The 16,436-nt window shown below is 44.8% G+C and overlaps 1 non-coding gene across 1 annotated transcript; it reads left to right on the top strand.

Annotated features, from left to right (window-relative positions):
- The first annotated feature begins 14,943 nt into the window (after nucleotides 1-14,943).
- Nucleotides 14,944-15,016, top strand: Trnav-cac. Its single transcript has one exon. It is a non-coding gene; the product is annotated as a tRNA-Val (tRNA).
- Nucleotides 15,017-16,436: the final 1,420 nt, after the last annotated feature.

Here is a 16,436-nt window from a genome sequence, read left to right on the forward strand (position 1 = left end):
TCACTAAAAGATCCATTATTTTTTGGAAAGAGAGCTCATTTCACGTGCACGTTTCATACTTTTGTCGTGATTGCACTGTGAAATTGGCTTATTTCCTACTCATTCTGCTATGAGATGGGGGCTCAGAAATGGGTTGTGGTAACTTGTGGAGAAAGATAGTCTTTCGGGGAGATATTACCGTGCATGTCAAATTAATTCATACGCAACGAGGACGGTTAAATAGTTTACCCTTTGCACTAACAATGCGACTTTCTTGCCTACACGCAGGAGAGGTTCGTCTCATGTAATTTTGGTGACAGGAGATTTCCTAATTACTGGGTATTGCAGGAAGCAGAGCATCCCCTTCCTGTCGCCGTTACGAAACACGGGAAGAAGATAAAGGGAGTGAGCAAGAATATGGATACACCAGAAACACGACACACTACCGTGTCCAACATGGCGTAGGGAAACCGTTGGCATTCAAAACCGTTTAATGTCGTCTCAGTAACGATAAATACGGGTTCTGTGTGTTTTGTATCCCGCCTGCAAGGCGGCGCGTGGGTTCAAAGGGTTCAAATGGTTCAAATGGCTCTGAGCACTATGAGACTTAAGATCTGTGGTCATCAGTCCCCTAGAACTTAGAACTACTTAAACCTAACTAACCTAAGCATATCACACACATGCATGCCTGAGGCAGGATTCGAACCTGCGACCGTAGCGGTCACGCGGTTCCAGACTGAAGCGCCCAGAACCGCACGGCCACAGCGGCCGGCGCGGCGCGTGGGTCTGCTCCTGTAAACTGAAGGGTAGGGCGAATGGAGGAAGTGAGTAGGAGCAGGGAAAGGTGAAAATCTCTCGGTACTGCAGTGTGAGTTAAAATCACCTTTACCTTAGCAAGAAGATGATTACATAACTTTGCACTGAGGTGCGAAACCTTAGACCCGTCGTAAGTAGTGCAAAGTCTCTAGACGAAGCCGTCTGTTCTTGATCAAATGGGTAGAATCTGCAGCGGCGCTCGTAGGGCTTAAAGCGCCTGCTAGAGGGCGCTGTCGACAGTGTCGATGTCGTAGTGTCAACCTATGAACTTGCACCTGCGCCGTGGCATCGTAGCTATCGATACCAGAGAGTGCTTTTCAAGGGAATCTGAGACCATTCTTCCTGCAGAATGATGGAGATGCATACTGCATAGCGATCACGCGTCCCTCTCTCCAAAGTACACCACAAAGGCTCAATATTGTTGACTAGCGGGTCGGCAATCGGATTATTATATGTTTTCATATTTACGGTATGTACGTTTAGAAGTCAAAGATCAATAAGCAAAATCGGTTCAAAGCAACCCTCATTGTGAAAATTTCCAGTCGTTTTTAATATGCTAATTCAACGTCTATGTTTGTCGACAGGCCGTGTGGCTGTGTGGTAGAACGCTCCCCTACCACGTATATGGCGCGGCCTCAGTTCTCATCCACGGAAAAATTCCAAACAAAAGCATATGTTCCATGAACATTTGCCTGAAGCCCAAAGTACACAAAGATGAAATAGGATTTCCTTTCAGTTTTTTAAAATTTGAATAATGTTCCTCTAAAACGCCAGTAGTTAAGAATTTATATCCACTGACCAGCGAAAACATTATGATCACCGAACTACTATCGATATAAACCCGTCCAGATGATAGCAACGTCACCTGGCGAGGAATGACTGCTAGTCAGACACATGTGGTACCAGTTGAAACGTCCCCTTAGAAAAATTATAAATGACTGTGCTTAAACTGACACACAATATTTCTTAGCACAACGCAATCTGACTCTCAATAATCCCTACAAGAGAATGGCCCTGACTAACATTAACCTATACGTTTCACAAATCACTTGCCTCACAAAAATCTTAAGAAGAATTACTCGAACTACTGCAATACAGCGAGCGCCACTACTGCCAGCTAAATAAAAGATTCAAACTACTGAAGGCACTAACTACTGATAGGCATAGTTAGCAAAAGAAAGACTTTGATAGAGAACAAACAATGTATTTACCTTAATAGTGTTCAAAAGTCATAATATATATATATATATATATATATATATATATCAGTCCATGATATCCAATATTACAAATTTACTCTTTCTGATGGACACACGTCCAGATCGTCCGCTCTCAAAATTCCGCCATCTCTCTCCCCACATCCACCACTGCTGGCGGCTCACCTCCAACTGCGCAACGCTACGCGCTGTTAACAGCCAACTGCCCAACACTACCAATGGCGAATATTCCAACAATGCCGACCAGCCTCAGACTGCACACAGCACAGTCAGTGATTTTCATACAGAGCGCTACGTGGCGGCGGCGTTACCAACATAAAAAACCTAAACAGCCTACTTACACAGTGAGCGTGATGTTCGTGTGTAGATTGGGGAAGGCGCGCCATATGTCTGATTTTGACTGAGGGCGGCAGAGTGTGATGGCCTGGGGGCTCGCCACGAGATTCCAGAAACTGCACGACTTGTCGAAAATTCGAGGAGTGCTGCGGTGAGTGTCTTCAACACGTGGCGAAACCAGAGGTAAAATCACACCTGGAAGTCGTGAGGTTGGGCGGCCACCATTCATTACGGATGTCGAACGTCGTAGGCTGCGCGAAGAACTGTGGCGGAACTAACACCAGACTTTACTGCTGGGCACAGTGCAAGTGTGTCTGGACACACACAGTGCACCGACGTACTCCTAACTAGGGGACGCCGCAGCCAGCGACCCGTGCTCATGCTAATGATAACACCACGGCACCTCCAACTTCGACTGGAATGGGCACGTGACCATCGGCACAGGATGTAGGCGCTGTCGCGGAGCTTTGCACTGCCTGACGAACCCCGACACGTACTTCATCTAGAGACGGGTAGTTCGCGAATGAACGGGTGCAAAGGAACGGTTCACCAAGATGAACGAAAGGGCCGAGGAACGAATTCCAAGGAACGATCGTTCATAGTTCACTTCGGTCACGGCGGTCTACTTATAGTTCCCGGGAACGAGGAACGATCGGTTCATAGTTCACTAGTTCACTTCGGTCGCGGCGGTCACTTCGGCAGTTCTCTTACCAGCCTCGGTCGCGTGCTCGTCTCAGTCTCTGTCTCCCTCGGCCGCACCCGTCATTCTTCGCATGACCACCTGTCTCAGTTCCACTGCCTACTGCTCCTAGTTAGTTCAGTTTCCAGTTGTTCGTTTCGTTCACTGCGCTCGCCCACTTTACATGTGTGCCAAACTGTTCTGCACTTGGGTCTGGCTATTCAGCGTCCACGACCGGTAATCAAAAAGTATTTTATAGTTATGTAAATTACATAAAAATTACATTGTATGTAATAGGTACGTCTTTTCAGGTAACAAAAGGGGATATTAGCTCACTTCATTATATCGATGAACAGCGGAAGACATACTTATAACAAGGCAAGTTTTTTTTTTATTTAAATATTTTTTGGTTTCATCGACTTGATTTAGCAGCTAACTTTCAATAATTTCCTTAATTTTTGGTGTAAGAAAATTCATATAAAACGATTTTCGTGTATCTTTCATACACAAAACATCACATTTAGGAAGGCTCTAATTATTTTTAAGTTTGGTTGTTTCCAATTTGCATTACCTGCTAGTTTGATTTCTTTGAAAAAAAAAAAGTGGGTTGTGGCTCATTTTGGCTCAGTAGGAAAAGCGGTGCCTCTCCATTTGAAAATACATAGATTGCCGTAAAATCGTATTTACTTATTATCTCAAAAACATTTGACCAGAAGGGGCTTTCAAATCAAAAACTTTATTACTGCGAACTTAGTTATTATTATTATTGCTGCATTAACTTTAATAATGCAACATAAAAACCTACTTTTTTTCCAAGCGTGTGACGCAAGTGTGAAAAAACCACATAAATCTCTACTTCGCTTACGAACTCAGAGACAGCGTGAAGTATATATAGGGTGTAAACGATTATTGTTTACAACGTAGCATAGCTATGTAGTGGAAGTCGAAACGAAGAATTTTATACAAGACAGTTGTGGTCTATTAAGTTGGGAAACAGCCACCAACAGGTTTACAAGACTACATGCGCGTCGCGTGAGATTTTCATGTTCTCTTCTCCAGCTCTCTACACATCGTCATCGATTGTTTCGCCATTGTTGCTTGCATTAGCTTGTTATTTCTTCGCTGCCTAATTATTACATGTTTGTCTGTTTGTATCTGCTCGTAACGGGCAACACATCGTCCGTAATTGTCGAGCAGTCTGTACTCGGGGCCGGTTTTCCGTGCGCCACCCTATATTATTTCCCTGCGATCAGCCACACAACGCTACAGTTGGCTAAACTAGAGGTTCTGCAGAATCACAAAAATTACTTCTAAAAGTGTGTAAGAATTCTGTAATGAATAAAAACTCTATATTTCAGGAGGGAGGCAAGTGCCCCCTCTTGGTGCCCTCCATCCTTCAGTCACCTACACTACTAGTTTTCAGTTTTTCATAAGAACCATATACCAAGCACAAATGAATGGTGAACGAGTAAAAATGAACGGTTCCCAAAAAAAGAACGATCAGCAGTGAACTAGTTCCCAAGGATGAACGAGTCCGCCCATCTCTAACTTCATCAAGCCGTGAGAGGGCGCAAATCCGTCAGCTCCTTGACACCTGTACTGCGGGACGGAAACAAGCTGGCGGCGGCTCCATTATGTTCTGTGGAACATTGACATGGGCATCTATGGGTCCATGAGAGCCTGTGCAACGGTTCCTTGATGGCCAAGGAGTATCGTACACTGATTGCAGTTCACGTCAACCCCATCGCGACAATCATGTTTCCCGATGGCAGTGGCATTTTTCAACAACATAATGCGCCGTGTCACAAGGCCAGAAGTGTGATGGAGTGGTTCGAGGAACACAGCGGTGGGCTTCAGTTGATGTACTTACTCCTCCTCCACACCCCAACTCGCCAGATCTGAACGCTATCGCACACATCTGGGATGTTATCGAACCTGGCGCCACAGCTCATCCCCCCCCCCCCCTCACAGAAATTACTGGAATTGCGTGACTTTTGATTGCAGTTGAGTTGCCAGCCCCCTCCAGCGACCACCACGCCTCATTTCCCACCAGAGGTTCGAGTCCTCCCTCGGTCATGGGTGTCTGTATTGTTGTTAGCTTAAGTTAGTTTAAGTAGTGTGTAAGTCTAGGAAGCGATAACCTCAGCAGTTTGGGCCCTTGGGAACTCACACACATTTGAACATTTGAACACGTCTCATTGCTTCCATGCCACGGGGCGTCGCCGCTGTTATCCGTACCAAAGTTGGACACAGCGGCTATTAGGTGGGTGCCCATAATGTTCTGGCTGATCATGTGTTTGCTACGAAAACTGGATTTCTGTGTGCGATATATATTCAGAAATAAGAAAGCGTGCATTTTTCATAAAAATGTGAATTACATATGAGTCAATTAGTACATATATAATGAATTTTATATTCAAATAACGTAGGTATTATAACTGAATGTGAAGAATGAGCGAGACGAGACTCGAACGAACGTTTACCAGTGTAGAGTATAACAGAACGTAAAATTATTTATTTCTGTAATTTCTTTTCACGTAATATTTTATGTAAATATTGTCTTTGGCTTCGTGTTTAACAACTCGAAGAGTTTGTTATCTTTGGTCATGCAGAGAGGAGATGGATCTTTGGAACACGTGGTTCACGGTCTTTGATGTCTAGAGTTTTCGCCGGCACGGTAACTCATCGTGTTCGGTCAGGGGGTTCGCTGCCCTCTGTAATAAAAAAACTGAGTTAATGGATGAACGACAAACTGAAACGGGAGTCTTGCGATGTCCGCCCCGAGCAGATACAAGGAACGAAAACGAACAAAATGAGATTTTAAAAAAAAAAAGCGTCGGTTGTGATACAGATGTGGTGGAATACGATGTTTTAGTTTATATTGGTGTGTAGAATTGTTAGTGTGAGATTTATTAAATATGTGATGTGCATAAACTAAAATACTTTTTTTCTAAAAAACAAAATACCACGTTACCTTGCAAACCTGTTAGTCTCATCCTAACATAAAGAAAACCGCGGGAACCTCTCAGTGGAATCACTCCTAGACTTAACGAGGCCAAGATATACTATGAAGACAATAACGAAGAGATCAGCGTAAAAAGCTAAGAACCAACACTGTTCGTACTTGTTAACGGCCGCTGACTATAAATTTGAACATCCTGTAGTTCCTGAAGTCACCGTGTGGACAGAGGAGTAGGGAAACTTATAGACTGTGGAAATTTAGGAAGGAAGAAGTCTGTTAAAAGAGGTATACTGATTTCTGTCCAACTTTCTGTATTTTAAACTCCACGCAACTGCTAATGGAACACGCACCTCTGTTTACAAAATTGCATTAGCCGGGAATTTAATCTGAAATCCCACGTGGCAGGCGAACATTCCACCATACAGCCACGACAATTTCTGGACAATTTTTCAAAGCTGCTTCGAAATATTTTAGGAGGTTAGCATTACAGTTCCGAACTTCATGTATCAAAAATTAAAAAATTAGAAAACTCCAATTCCCGTGTGGTCCCCCCTTCTGAGATTTGTAAGCGCGAGAGGAGGTGTGACAGCTCATTCTCGTGCTCACAAAACCAGTCCTGGACGATGCGAGCTGTGTGAACACGGGTCCTATCCTCTTGGAGCACAGCACTGCCTTTGGGAAAGAAGCACCATGCCGTGCGATGGACCTGAACAGCCAAAGTGGACACACAATAACTGGGAATAAAGCGGCCTTGCCGAGTATCGTCTGGGCCCGTGGAATACGACGATACGGCTGCCCACATCATCACCGAAACTCCACCAACTCCACCATGTTTCACTTTCCGGAAGTAGACTCGGCCAGAAGTTAGGAAAAGACTCACCCAACCAAGCGGCTTCTTTCCATGGTTCCACAGTCCAGGTTTTATGGCCTAGGCACTACGTTTTGCTGTAACGTGTTCAGCCATCATTGTTGGGTGTTTTTGGGACTCCACTTTCCCCTACAATTACCTGCTTACGAAGCTAAATTCATTTTTTTCTTTTTTTTTGTGCTGACGAGGATCGCGCGTGAGAAATTAAGTTCTGCAGTCGTTATTGTGTTGACTGATTTGATTGATTTAGGGGACCCAACAGCGACATCATCGATCCCATCGGATTACGGAAAGATGGGGAAGGTAGTCGGCCGTGCCCTTTACAAAGGAATCACCCCAGCATTTGCCTGAAGCCATGTAGGGAAATCACGGAAAACGTAAATCGGGATGGCCGGGCGCCGGAGTAAACCGTCGTCCTCGCGAACGCGAGTCCAGTGTGCCAACCTCTGCGCCACCTCGCTCGGCGATTTTTGCGACTCTTGTCCTATTATTTTTCGACACAGTCCTCTTCAGTGTCCGTATGTCACGATCACTCACCACACAGTTACGTCCGCATTGCGACTTAGCGGATGATGATCTCCTGTTTTTACTGTATGCGGTACATATGTTCCATACCGTGCCTCTCGAAACACCAAACACTGCGGTCCCTTTCGTTGCGGAAGCACCCACCACAGGAGCAGCAACCGTGTTCCCATCTTCGAATTCACGTTATTTCCGACATGGTGCACTCGCAAGTATACAGAACACTGTGCTGACCAGACTGACATTTGCAACAAGTTGAGGACGATGGAAAAAATGCTGCTTCTGGTCAAATACATCAGGAAAACCTGCAGGCTTGGTTAGCGTTCGCATTTGTGTTGAAGAATGTATGTCTCGCGATGTTTCGATGTTTTTGTGCAATCCCTGTATATTCAACACTGAAAAACGAGCACAAGGAATTTATTACGGAGGTTAGCAATGAGGATGTTATTGTCCTGCCAGAACCGTATTGATCGCATTGAAGTTAGCACATAACTGTTGGCAAAGGGTGCACTGAAATCAAATGCAGCACACACACACACACACACACACACACACACACACACACACACACGTTATACAGGAACCCTGCGAGCTGTTGTAACCCCAAGGATCACTGTATGAAGGGCTAACAGAGGTGAAAATGGAGTATACCACAAGGAAGAGCAGTGCTGGGACGGACTGACCTCGTGGGTAACAGCTGACGCTTCGGCCCGGCACGGTTGGCGGCCTGACAACGACTACGTAACTGCCCAGAGACGGGGCTCCTGCAGCAGGAGACTGAGAACTCAGACCTGAGCAAATCAGAACTCGACAACAGGGTGCTGGCGGCTCTGTAGCTTTGCAGTTCAAATTTCTCTGTTGAGCAGGTCTCCCACCACCTGGCTGCGGCTGCTAACTCAAGTGGGGTGACCTCAAAAGACTCTGCCTAAGGACAAAAAGTGTGTCCCCTATTACCACCCTTAGCCTTTCGAGACAGCTTTCCTGCCCTCAGTTACTACATTACAGTTCATCCGATTTCATACACTACTGATATCGCACTTCATGTGAAGAAAGTAGAATAAGGTGGACCGTTCCGTGACGCAGTTTACAATTATTATGCTTAATTGGACGAGTAAACACTAGTATTTGAAGGATAAGCCATTGTTAATTAATGTGTTCGTTTTATATCAACGATTCACTTCTGCAATTGGTAATACTCTATTCTTATGCATTCTAAGACAAAAGAAAAGCCGGCTGTAGTGGCCGAGCGGTTCTAGGCGCTACAGTCTGGAACCGCGCGACCGCTACGGTCGCAGGTTCGGATCCTGCCTCGGGCATGGATGTGTGTGATGTCCTTTGGTTAGTTAGGTTTAAGTAGTTCTAAGTTCTAGGGGACTCATGACCTCAGATGTTGAGTCCCATAGTGCTCAGAGCCATTTGAACAAAAGAAAAGAACGTCGCACCACGAAGGAAATATCCGAATGGCTCGTAAATCTGTAGATGTGGTGTACATATACAGACAAAAGAATGGTTACAATTTCATAAAAATTTGATGATTTATTGAGGAGAAAGAGCTTCACAGGCTGAGGAAGTCATTAACGCGTTGGTCCACGTCTGGCCCTTACGCAAGCAGTTATTCGGCTTGGCGTTGATTGACAGAATGGTTGGGTGTCCTCCTGTGGGATATCGTGTCACATTCTGTCCAATTGCTGGTGGACCCACGCAAGAGGCTCCAAACGTGCTCAATTGGGAAGAAATCCGGCGATCTCGCTGGCCACTGTACGGTTTGCCAAACACGAAGACGCGCAGGAGAAAAAAAAACACTGTCGCCGCGTGCAGACGGGCGTTATCTTGCTGAAATGTAAGCACAGATGCCTTGCCGTGAGGACAACAAACCTGGGCGTAGAATACCGACTGCCGCTGTACTACAAGGGCGTCGCTGTTGACAACCAAAGGGACACTGCTATGAAGTGAGATGGAAGCCCACAGCTATCACCACTGGTTGTCAGGTTGCATGGCGGGCGATTGTCAGGTTTGAATCCCACAGCTGCCCAGGGCGTCTCCAGACACGTTTTCGGCCTGGAATCCCAGTGATCTGAGTAGGTCAGTCATCAGTGAAGAATCCTGCTTCCAACTGAGTCCCGGTGACCAACGAAGACGTGTTTGGTGACGCTCCGCACAGCGGTGGTGGGATTCCAACCTGGCTGTCCCCCGCGTACTCTCCCACCAGCAGAAGTGATGGCCTGCCGTGCCATTTGTCTTCATAGCAGGACGCCTTCCGTTGTCATCCACGGGGAACTTACAGCGCAGCGATATGTCGACGATACTCCGCGCCCCTGTTTGTTGTCCTTCACGGCAAGCTACCCTGGGCTCACATTTCAGCAAGATAATGCCCAGCCGCACATGGCGAGAGTTTCCACTGCTTGTCTTCGTTCTCGCCAAACCTTACCTTGGCCAGTATGATCGCGGATCCTCTCCCCAGATGAGAACGTGTGGAGCATTATGGCCAGGGATTTTGACCATTTGACACCCCAATTGGACAGAATTCGGTACCATATCCCTCAGGAGGATATTCAACAAGTCTATTGATCAGTGCCAATCCGAATACCTGCTTGCATAAGTGACAGAGGTGGGCCAACGGGTTAGTGACTTCATAAATTTGTGAAGCTCTCTTTCTTGAATAAATCATCCAGTTTCTCTGAAACTGTAATTATTTGTTCTCGGAACTTACACACCACATCTGCCTGTTTTCGCCCCATTCGATAATTCGAACGTCATAGAACATACTTAAGCGATGGCTTTTTAAAGGGAGGACGGCAGCTATAGTCTGTAGCATCCGTTCTGGAAAATATGTGCCTTAATTGGTCATTAGCAAGAATAAGTGTTTAAAACATTCATACCAACTGTTGCTAACGGTTTTCCGGTGTTCGAAGCATCTCATGTTCGAATTAAAACTCGAGCTGGCAAAGGAACAGAAACTGTACCGGCCTGATTTGTGTACCTCATAAGTCCCGCAGACCTGCTCATATGGCTCCCTTCCTGATGATTGTTGTGTGTTTTAAACAGTTTCTAAATATTTCAACACGACGCTATTAACTTTTCCTTAAAATTTATTGATACTAAACTCGCGATGATCAGCTTGTGTCCAGCGAATTATGTAGATTTAGCGTGAGGCATCGGTAAGCTACATAGACTGTGAGTAGCCTAACAGAAGCTGACGAATGACACATGGATTTACGCAGATAACTAAGTAATGAGCGAGTGTACTGGATCATTTCTAGATGCAGACATAGCTTAGTACTCGTATTAGCTCACACAACATATTGACTCTTTTAATGCAAGCTGCCGACTGATTGACACAGAAGCCTGCGTATCCAGTGACGAGCAACAAATGATTCGCGGTTTCGTATACGACGCCTGTTTAAAGACATGCGTAGGACGGAAACTGCAAACTGCAAAAATACAAGACTATTACATGACAGACAGTAGCATAAAAGACAGAAAAATAAAGAAATGTAGCAACACATTACAGAGTGACGGCAATTGGTTTAAGTATGTGCTGTATGCTCTTAAATTGGTAAAATTCATTTGTACTATTTTATTAGACGTAATGTTTGGCCTGCAGTTCCATGTGCGAAAGCTGCCAAGAATGTTATGTAAGCTCTAATTTCCTTATTTAAATATTTGACCAATTAATACACTATTCTAGGAAAATTATACCTTTGTTTGGATAAAAAAAATTGAAGCTATGAAACTATACGTTGGAAATTTGACAGGATTACATTTTGAAATTAAAACCTTTTGGAATACGATAATTTTGAACAGGAATACCTTTTGAAATGCTAAGTTTTCGGAAGAAGTAGAATGTTTGTTCGAATGAGGGGAATGAGTGCTTTCCAGTAATGTATGTTATTTGTAAAATGAGCAGTTATTAGCCGGGTCAAATTTTGAAGTGCTCGTGTTTTTAGTGAATAGTAAATGTAGAATATTTCATTAAAGAAAACGTTTATACATACAGCAGTTACCAACAGCCTCTAAATTATATAGTTCCTAATAAAGTTTAGCAAACTATACCATAAACAAGAATCTACCAATTTCGTGTAATCAAATTATGTGTTCCACATATGGAACAGAAAACAACAACGAAGAGCTGTGAATTTATAGTAAGCGGATCTACACTACTTGACCAAAAGTTTCCGGACTGTCATGTAATGCGGAACTAACCACTAGATTTCACGACCGGCCTGCCAGTGTAAAAGGAGATGGGGAGTGGAATGAGACTTTCACCCTGCAGCTGAGTGTGCGCTGAAATGGAAACATCCCCCAGGCTGTGGCTAAGTCATGACTCCGAAGTATCCTTTCTTTCAGGACCGCTAGTTCTGCAGGATTCGCAGGAGAGCTTCTGTGAAGTTCGGAAAGTGGGAGACGAGGTACTGGCGGAAGTAAAGCTGTGAGGACGGGGCGTGAGGCGTGCTTGGATAGCTCAGATGGTGGAGCGCTTGCCCGCGAAAGGCAAAGGTCCCGAGCTCGAGTCTCGGTCCGGCACGGTTTTAATTTGCCAGGAAGTTTCGAGACGGGGAGCGTTGCTTCGCCAGCAGAGGAGCAGTAACAGTAGAAAGAGTCGGTGAGTGGAGCTCAGCGACTGCGGATGTGGACGAGTGAGAGGATGTCACGCGGAGCAACACATCCACCACAGGCGTTACAGACTTGTCGAAAGATCAGGTCGACCGTTGTTGATGTGAGTGTGAAGCGAAAGCGCGTGGGAATAAACACAGCTGAAGTGACACCAGGCAGACCTCAGCCTCTTGTAGCCACTGTCGAGTACTGCGGAGGGTGGCTGCAGAAAATCGTGAGAAATCCGCGGAGAGACACCACCACCAGAGTGCTACGAGCAGTCCACGTAGCACAGTGACTATCCGTAGGGAGTTAAAAAGAATGGGGGTACAGTGGTCGGGCAGCCCTTCATAACCCACGCACTTCCTGCAGTCAGTCGTGATTCAGGCCTGTGGGGTCTAAAGAGCGACATTACTGGACACTGGATGACTCGAAACGTTTGATTTGGAGTGATGGAACACGCTCTATCCTGCAGCGCAGCTGCCAACATAACTAACTTAGAAGCGGATATCCTCGGAGTAGTACAGCAACTTAAATTACTTATCAAAAGCAAGTGTTCTGGTCCAGACTGTATACCACTTAGGTTCCTTTCAGAGTATGCTGGTGCAGCAGCTCCATCTTTAACAAACCTTTATAGCCACTTGCTCAGCGAAATATCCCTACCCAAAGACCGAAAAGTTGTTCAGCGTACACCACTATTCAAGAAAGGTGGTACGAGTAATCCACTAAATTACGGGCCCATATCATTTACGTCGATTTGGAACATATATTGAGTTCGAACATTATGAATTACCTCGAAGAAAACGGTCTATTGACACACGGGCAACACTGGTTTAGAAAACATCGTTCTTGTGAAACACAACTAGCTCGTTACACACACGAAGTGTTGACCGCCATTGACAAGATATTTCAAATTGATTTTGTATTTCTAGATTTCCAGAAGGCTTTTGACACTGTCCCACACAACCGGCTTGAGGTGAAACTGTGTGCTTATTGAATATGGCCTATGTTATAAGACTGGATTCGTGATTTCTTGTTAGGAAGTTCACAGTTCGTAGTAACTGACGGAAAGTCATCGAGTTAAATAAAAGTGATTTCTGGCTTTCCCCAAGATACTGTTACAGGCCCTCTGCTGTTCCTTGTCTATACAAACGATTTAAGAGACAATCAGAGCAGCCGTCTTAGGTTGTTTGCAGATGACGCTGTCGTTTATCGTCTATTAAAGTCATCAGAAGGTCGAAACAAATTGCAAAGCGATTGGTATGGTGAAAAAGTTGGCACTTGACCCTTAATAAGAAAAGTGTGAGGTCATCCATTTGACTGCTAAAAAGAATCTGTTAAACTTCGGTTAGACGATAAATCAGTCAAGTCTAAAGGCTGTAAATTCTACTAAATACCTATAAATTATAACTTAAATTGATAAAACACACAGAAAATTTTGTGGGGAAGGCTAACCAAAGACTGCGTTTTATTGGCAGAACACTTATAAAATGTAACAGATCTACTAAAGAAACGGCCTACATTGCGTTTGTCCGTCCTCTTTTTGAGTACTGCTGGGCGGTCTGCGATATTTACCACATGGAATTAACGGAGTACATCGAGAAAGTTAAAACAAGAGCTACACGTTTTGTATTATCGCGGAATAGGGGAGAGACTGTCATGGACATGAGACAGGATTTAGGGTGAAAATCATTAAAACAAAGGTGTTTTTCGTTGCAACGGTATCTTCTCATGAAGTTTCAATCACAAACTTTCTCCTCCGAATGCGAAAATATTTTGTTGGCGCTGACCTACATAGGAAGAAACGATCATCATAATAAAATGAGGGAAATCAGAGCTCCTACGCTATTCGAGAATTGAATAACAGACAAGTGTTAAGGTGGTTTGATGAACCCCCTGCCAACCACTTAAGTGTGATTTGCAGAGTATGGTTTGTGTCTGACCTTGCATGCCATCATGTGTAGTGCCAACGGTCAAGTACCAACAAGATGGTGTTACGTTATTGGGGCGTTATTCGCGGTCAGGGCCTGATTACCTAACTGCGCTTAAGAAAACACTAAATGAGGACGAATATGAACAGGTTTCACAAATTTGCGTTCTGCGTGTAACAGAGGAACGCTTCGTCGACGATGATTGTATCAGCTTGATAACGAATGGACCCCGTGATAAAGAAGCGTCTCTAAGGCAGTGATATGTAAACGATAACATTCGTGTAATGGACTGGCCTGCCCAGAGTACTAACCTGAACCAATGGAAGACCTTTGGAATGAGTTAGGAAGTCAACTTTGCTCGAGACCCCAACGTCCACCACGACAACTTACTTTCGTTTCGTCTGTTCAGGGAGGATGGGCTCCACAGACATTCCGACACCTCATTGAAAGTGTCTCCATCGGAGTTCAGGCGCTCATCAACGTAAAGAATGGACATGATTCATATCAAAGAATGTCAAATCAAACACCTTTCAGCTGTCGAAATTTCCAAATTTTTATGTTATTGGGCTATCGGTTTTGGCGATATATTCACGCCACCCTCAGGCCCCTGGCCGCGGTGTAGGAGGATTCTGAGCTCGTTTCTGGTCGAATCTTCCTACACGTCGGTCAGGTGGCCTGAAGATGGAGTGATATATCGCCGAAACTGGTAGCTCAATAAAATAAACAATTAGGAAATTTAGACGGCTGAGAAATGTTTGATTTCACGAGGTCCCGCAACCATCTCTGAAAAGATGGAAATACAGACACTTCATATCAGTGTATACACACACACACACACACACACACACACACACACACACAGAGAGAGAGAGAGAGAGAGAGAGAGAGAGAGAGAGCGTACGCCCGTAGCTATGATTCGCTTGGCGACGTTCCGTGCTGTCCCCACCACACTCGTCTGAATCTGGTTCAGCCGGTTGTGGAGGGAGAGAGAGCGCTGAATTCCGGCCAAGTTTATCGTGTGCTGAGAAGTTGTTCCGTCAGTTTCCGTAGTGTAGTGGTTATCACGTGCGCCTCACACGCGCAAGGTCCCCGGTTCGATCCCGGGCGGAAACATTATTTTAAAATCGTGCGAGTAATTCAGTGTTTTTTGAGCGAGCTTAGTATGTGTAGTTTTATACTGAAACTGCGAACAGTGGCGTACAGACAAGGCGAATAAGTTTTTCATCTCTCCAGGAATGAAGTTTCGGCAGGATTGCAAAGTGACCATAACAGGAATAAAGTAGGCAGGTGTTAACAACAAACGTATTTACAATCGTCCGCAATGAAAGTATAGATGTATCCAGATGGCAATGTAGGTAATAACATGAGTTGACCTTGGGAGGTATTTTTCCATTTTACATGTTAGATGTGAACAATTGATCCCCCTTTAGTAATATTATGATGATTCAGTTTGTCGTATACTTCAAAAGTTGACTCATCGCAGAAGCAAAGTTATTCTTTGCGTCAGTATTGGTAACTGTATCCACTGCAGAGTGTTCGCACTGAGATCTGTCCGACAGACAGACGTCGTGCCTTTCGACCGTGGTCTTTCCGCCCCTCTGCCTGCTGCAGTACGCACTGGTTTTGCAGCCACTCCGCAAACGCCTGAGCTACGTTGTGTGCGCTGCGATCCGAAACTGATTATGAACGCTGCCTGTTTCCGTGACTGGCGTGTGCCGAATGCGGAGCTGAAACAGTTGATCGGGACTCTTGTCCGTCTTCCACACTGTGTCCAATAGTTCCGTCGCACTTGAGTATTGGACAGCATCTCTATGAACTTGGCTACACACTGAAATTATTACTGTTTTCAAATATGCTAAAGCTGGATAATGAAAAAAGAGCTTCGAGTTAACTTGTCACACATTAAAAACCAGTTGTTATTATCTACTACAGGTTTAAGGTTATTAAAGTTAAATTTATGTAGATAGTTTATGGATACCTTGTTAATTAATCATTCACCATGTCCTAGTTGCGTAGTATCATATGTTCGTTGATTATCTTGTGTTTACTTACGTCCGCAACCTAGCAGTAAATTACAAACAAGAAATCCCACCTGGACGGTCAACCAATTTATGTGCAATCACGATTTCCGCATGTGTGCCATCCTCAAGTAACAGGTTGAAATATAGGGGGTGTAACAAAAAAGGCATGACCCGACTTTCACGAAACATTCCTCACGCGAAGAGGAAGAAAATATGGTATCTGGACATCGGTCCGGAAATGCTTTATTTCCGTCTTAGAGCTCGTTTTCTAAAACTCTTCAACACATTGATCGTGGGAAACACCCGCCGCTGCCGCACTGAATCCCCGGAGAATTGCTTTCTGCACCTTAACGGAAACCAAGTTTCTAATAACTTCAAACAGTTGATGCTACGGCCTCGCACAGTTCGTGATGAACACTAAACAGATGATACGAGAATGAAATTTTCACTCGGCTGCGGTGTGCCGGACCGTGACTCGAAATCGGGACCTGTACCTTTCGCGGGCAAGTGCT

Source organism: Schistocerca americana, chromosome 9 (genome assembly GCF_021461395.2).
Source record: "Schistocerca americana isolate TAMUIC-IGC-003095 chromosome 9, iqSchAmer2.1, whole genome shotgun sequence".
Taxonomy (NCBI): Eukaryota; Metazoa; Arthropoda; class Insecta; order Orthoptera; family Acrididae; genus Schistocerca; species Schistocerca americana.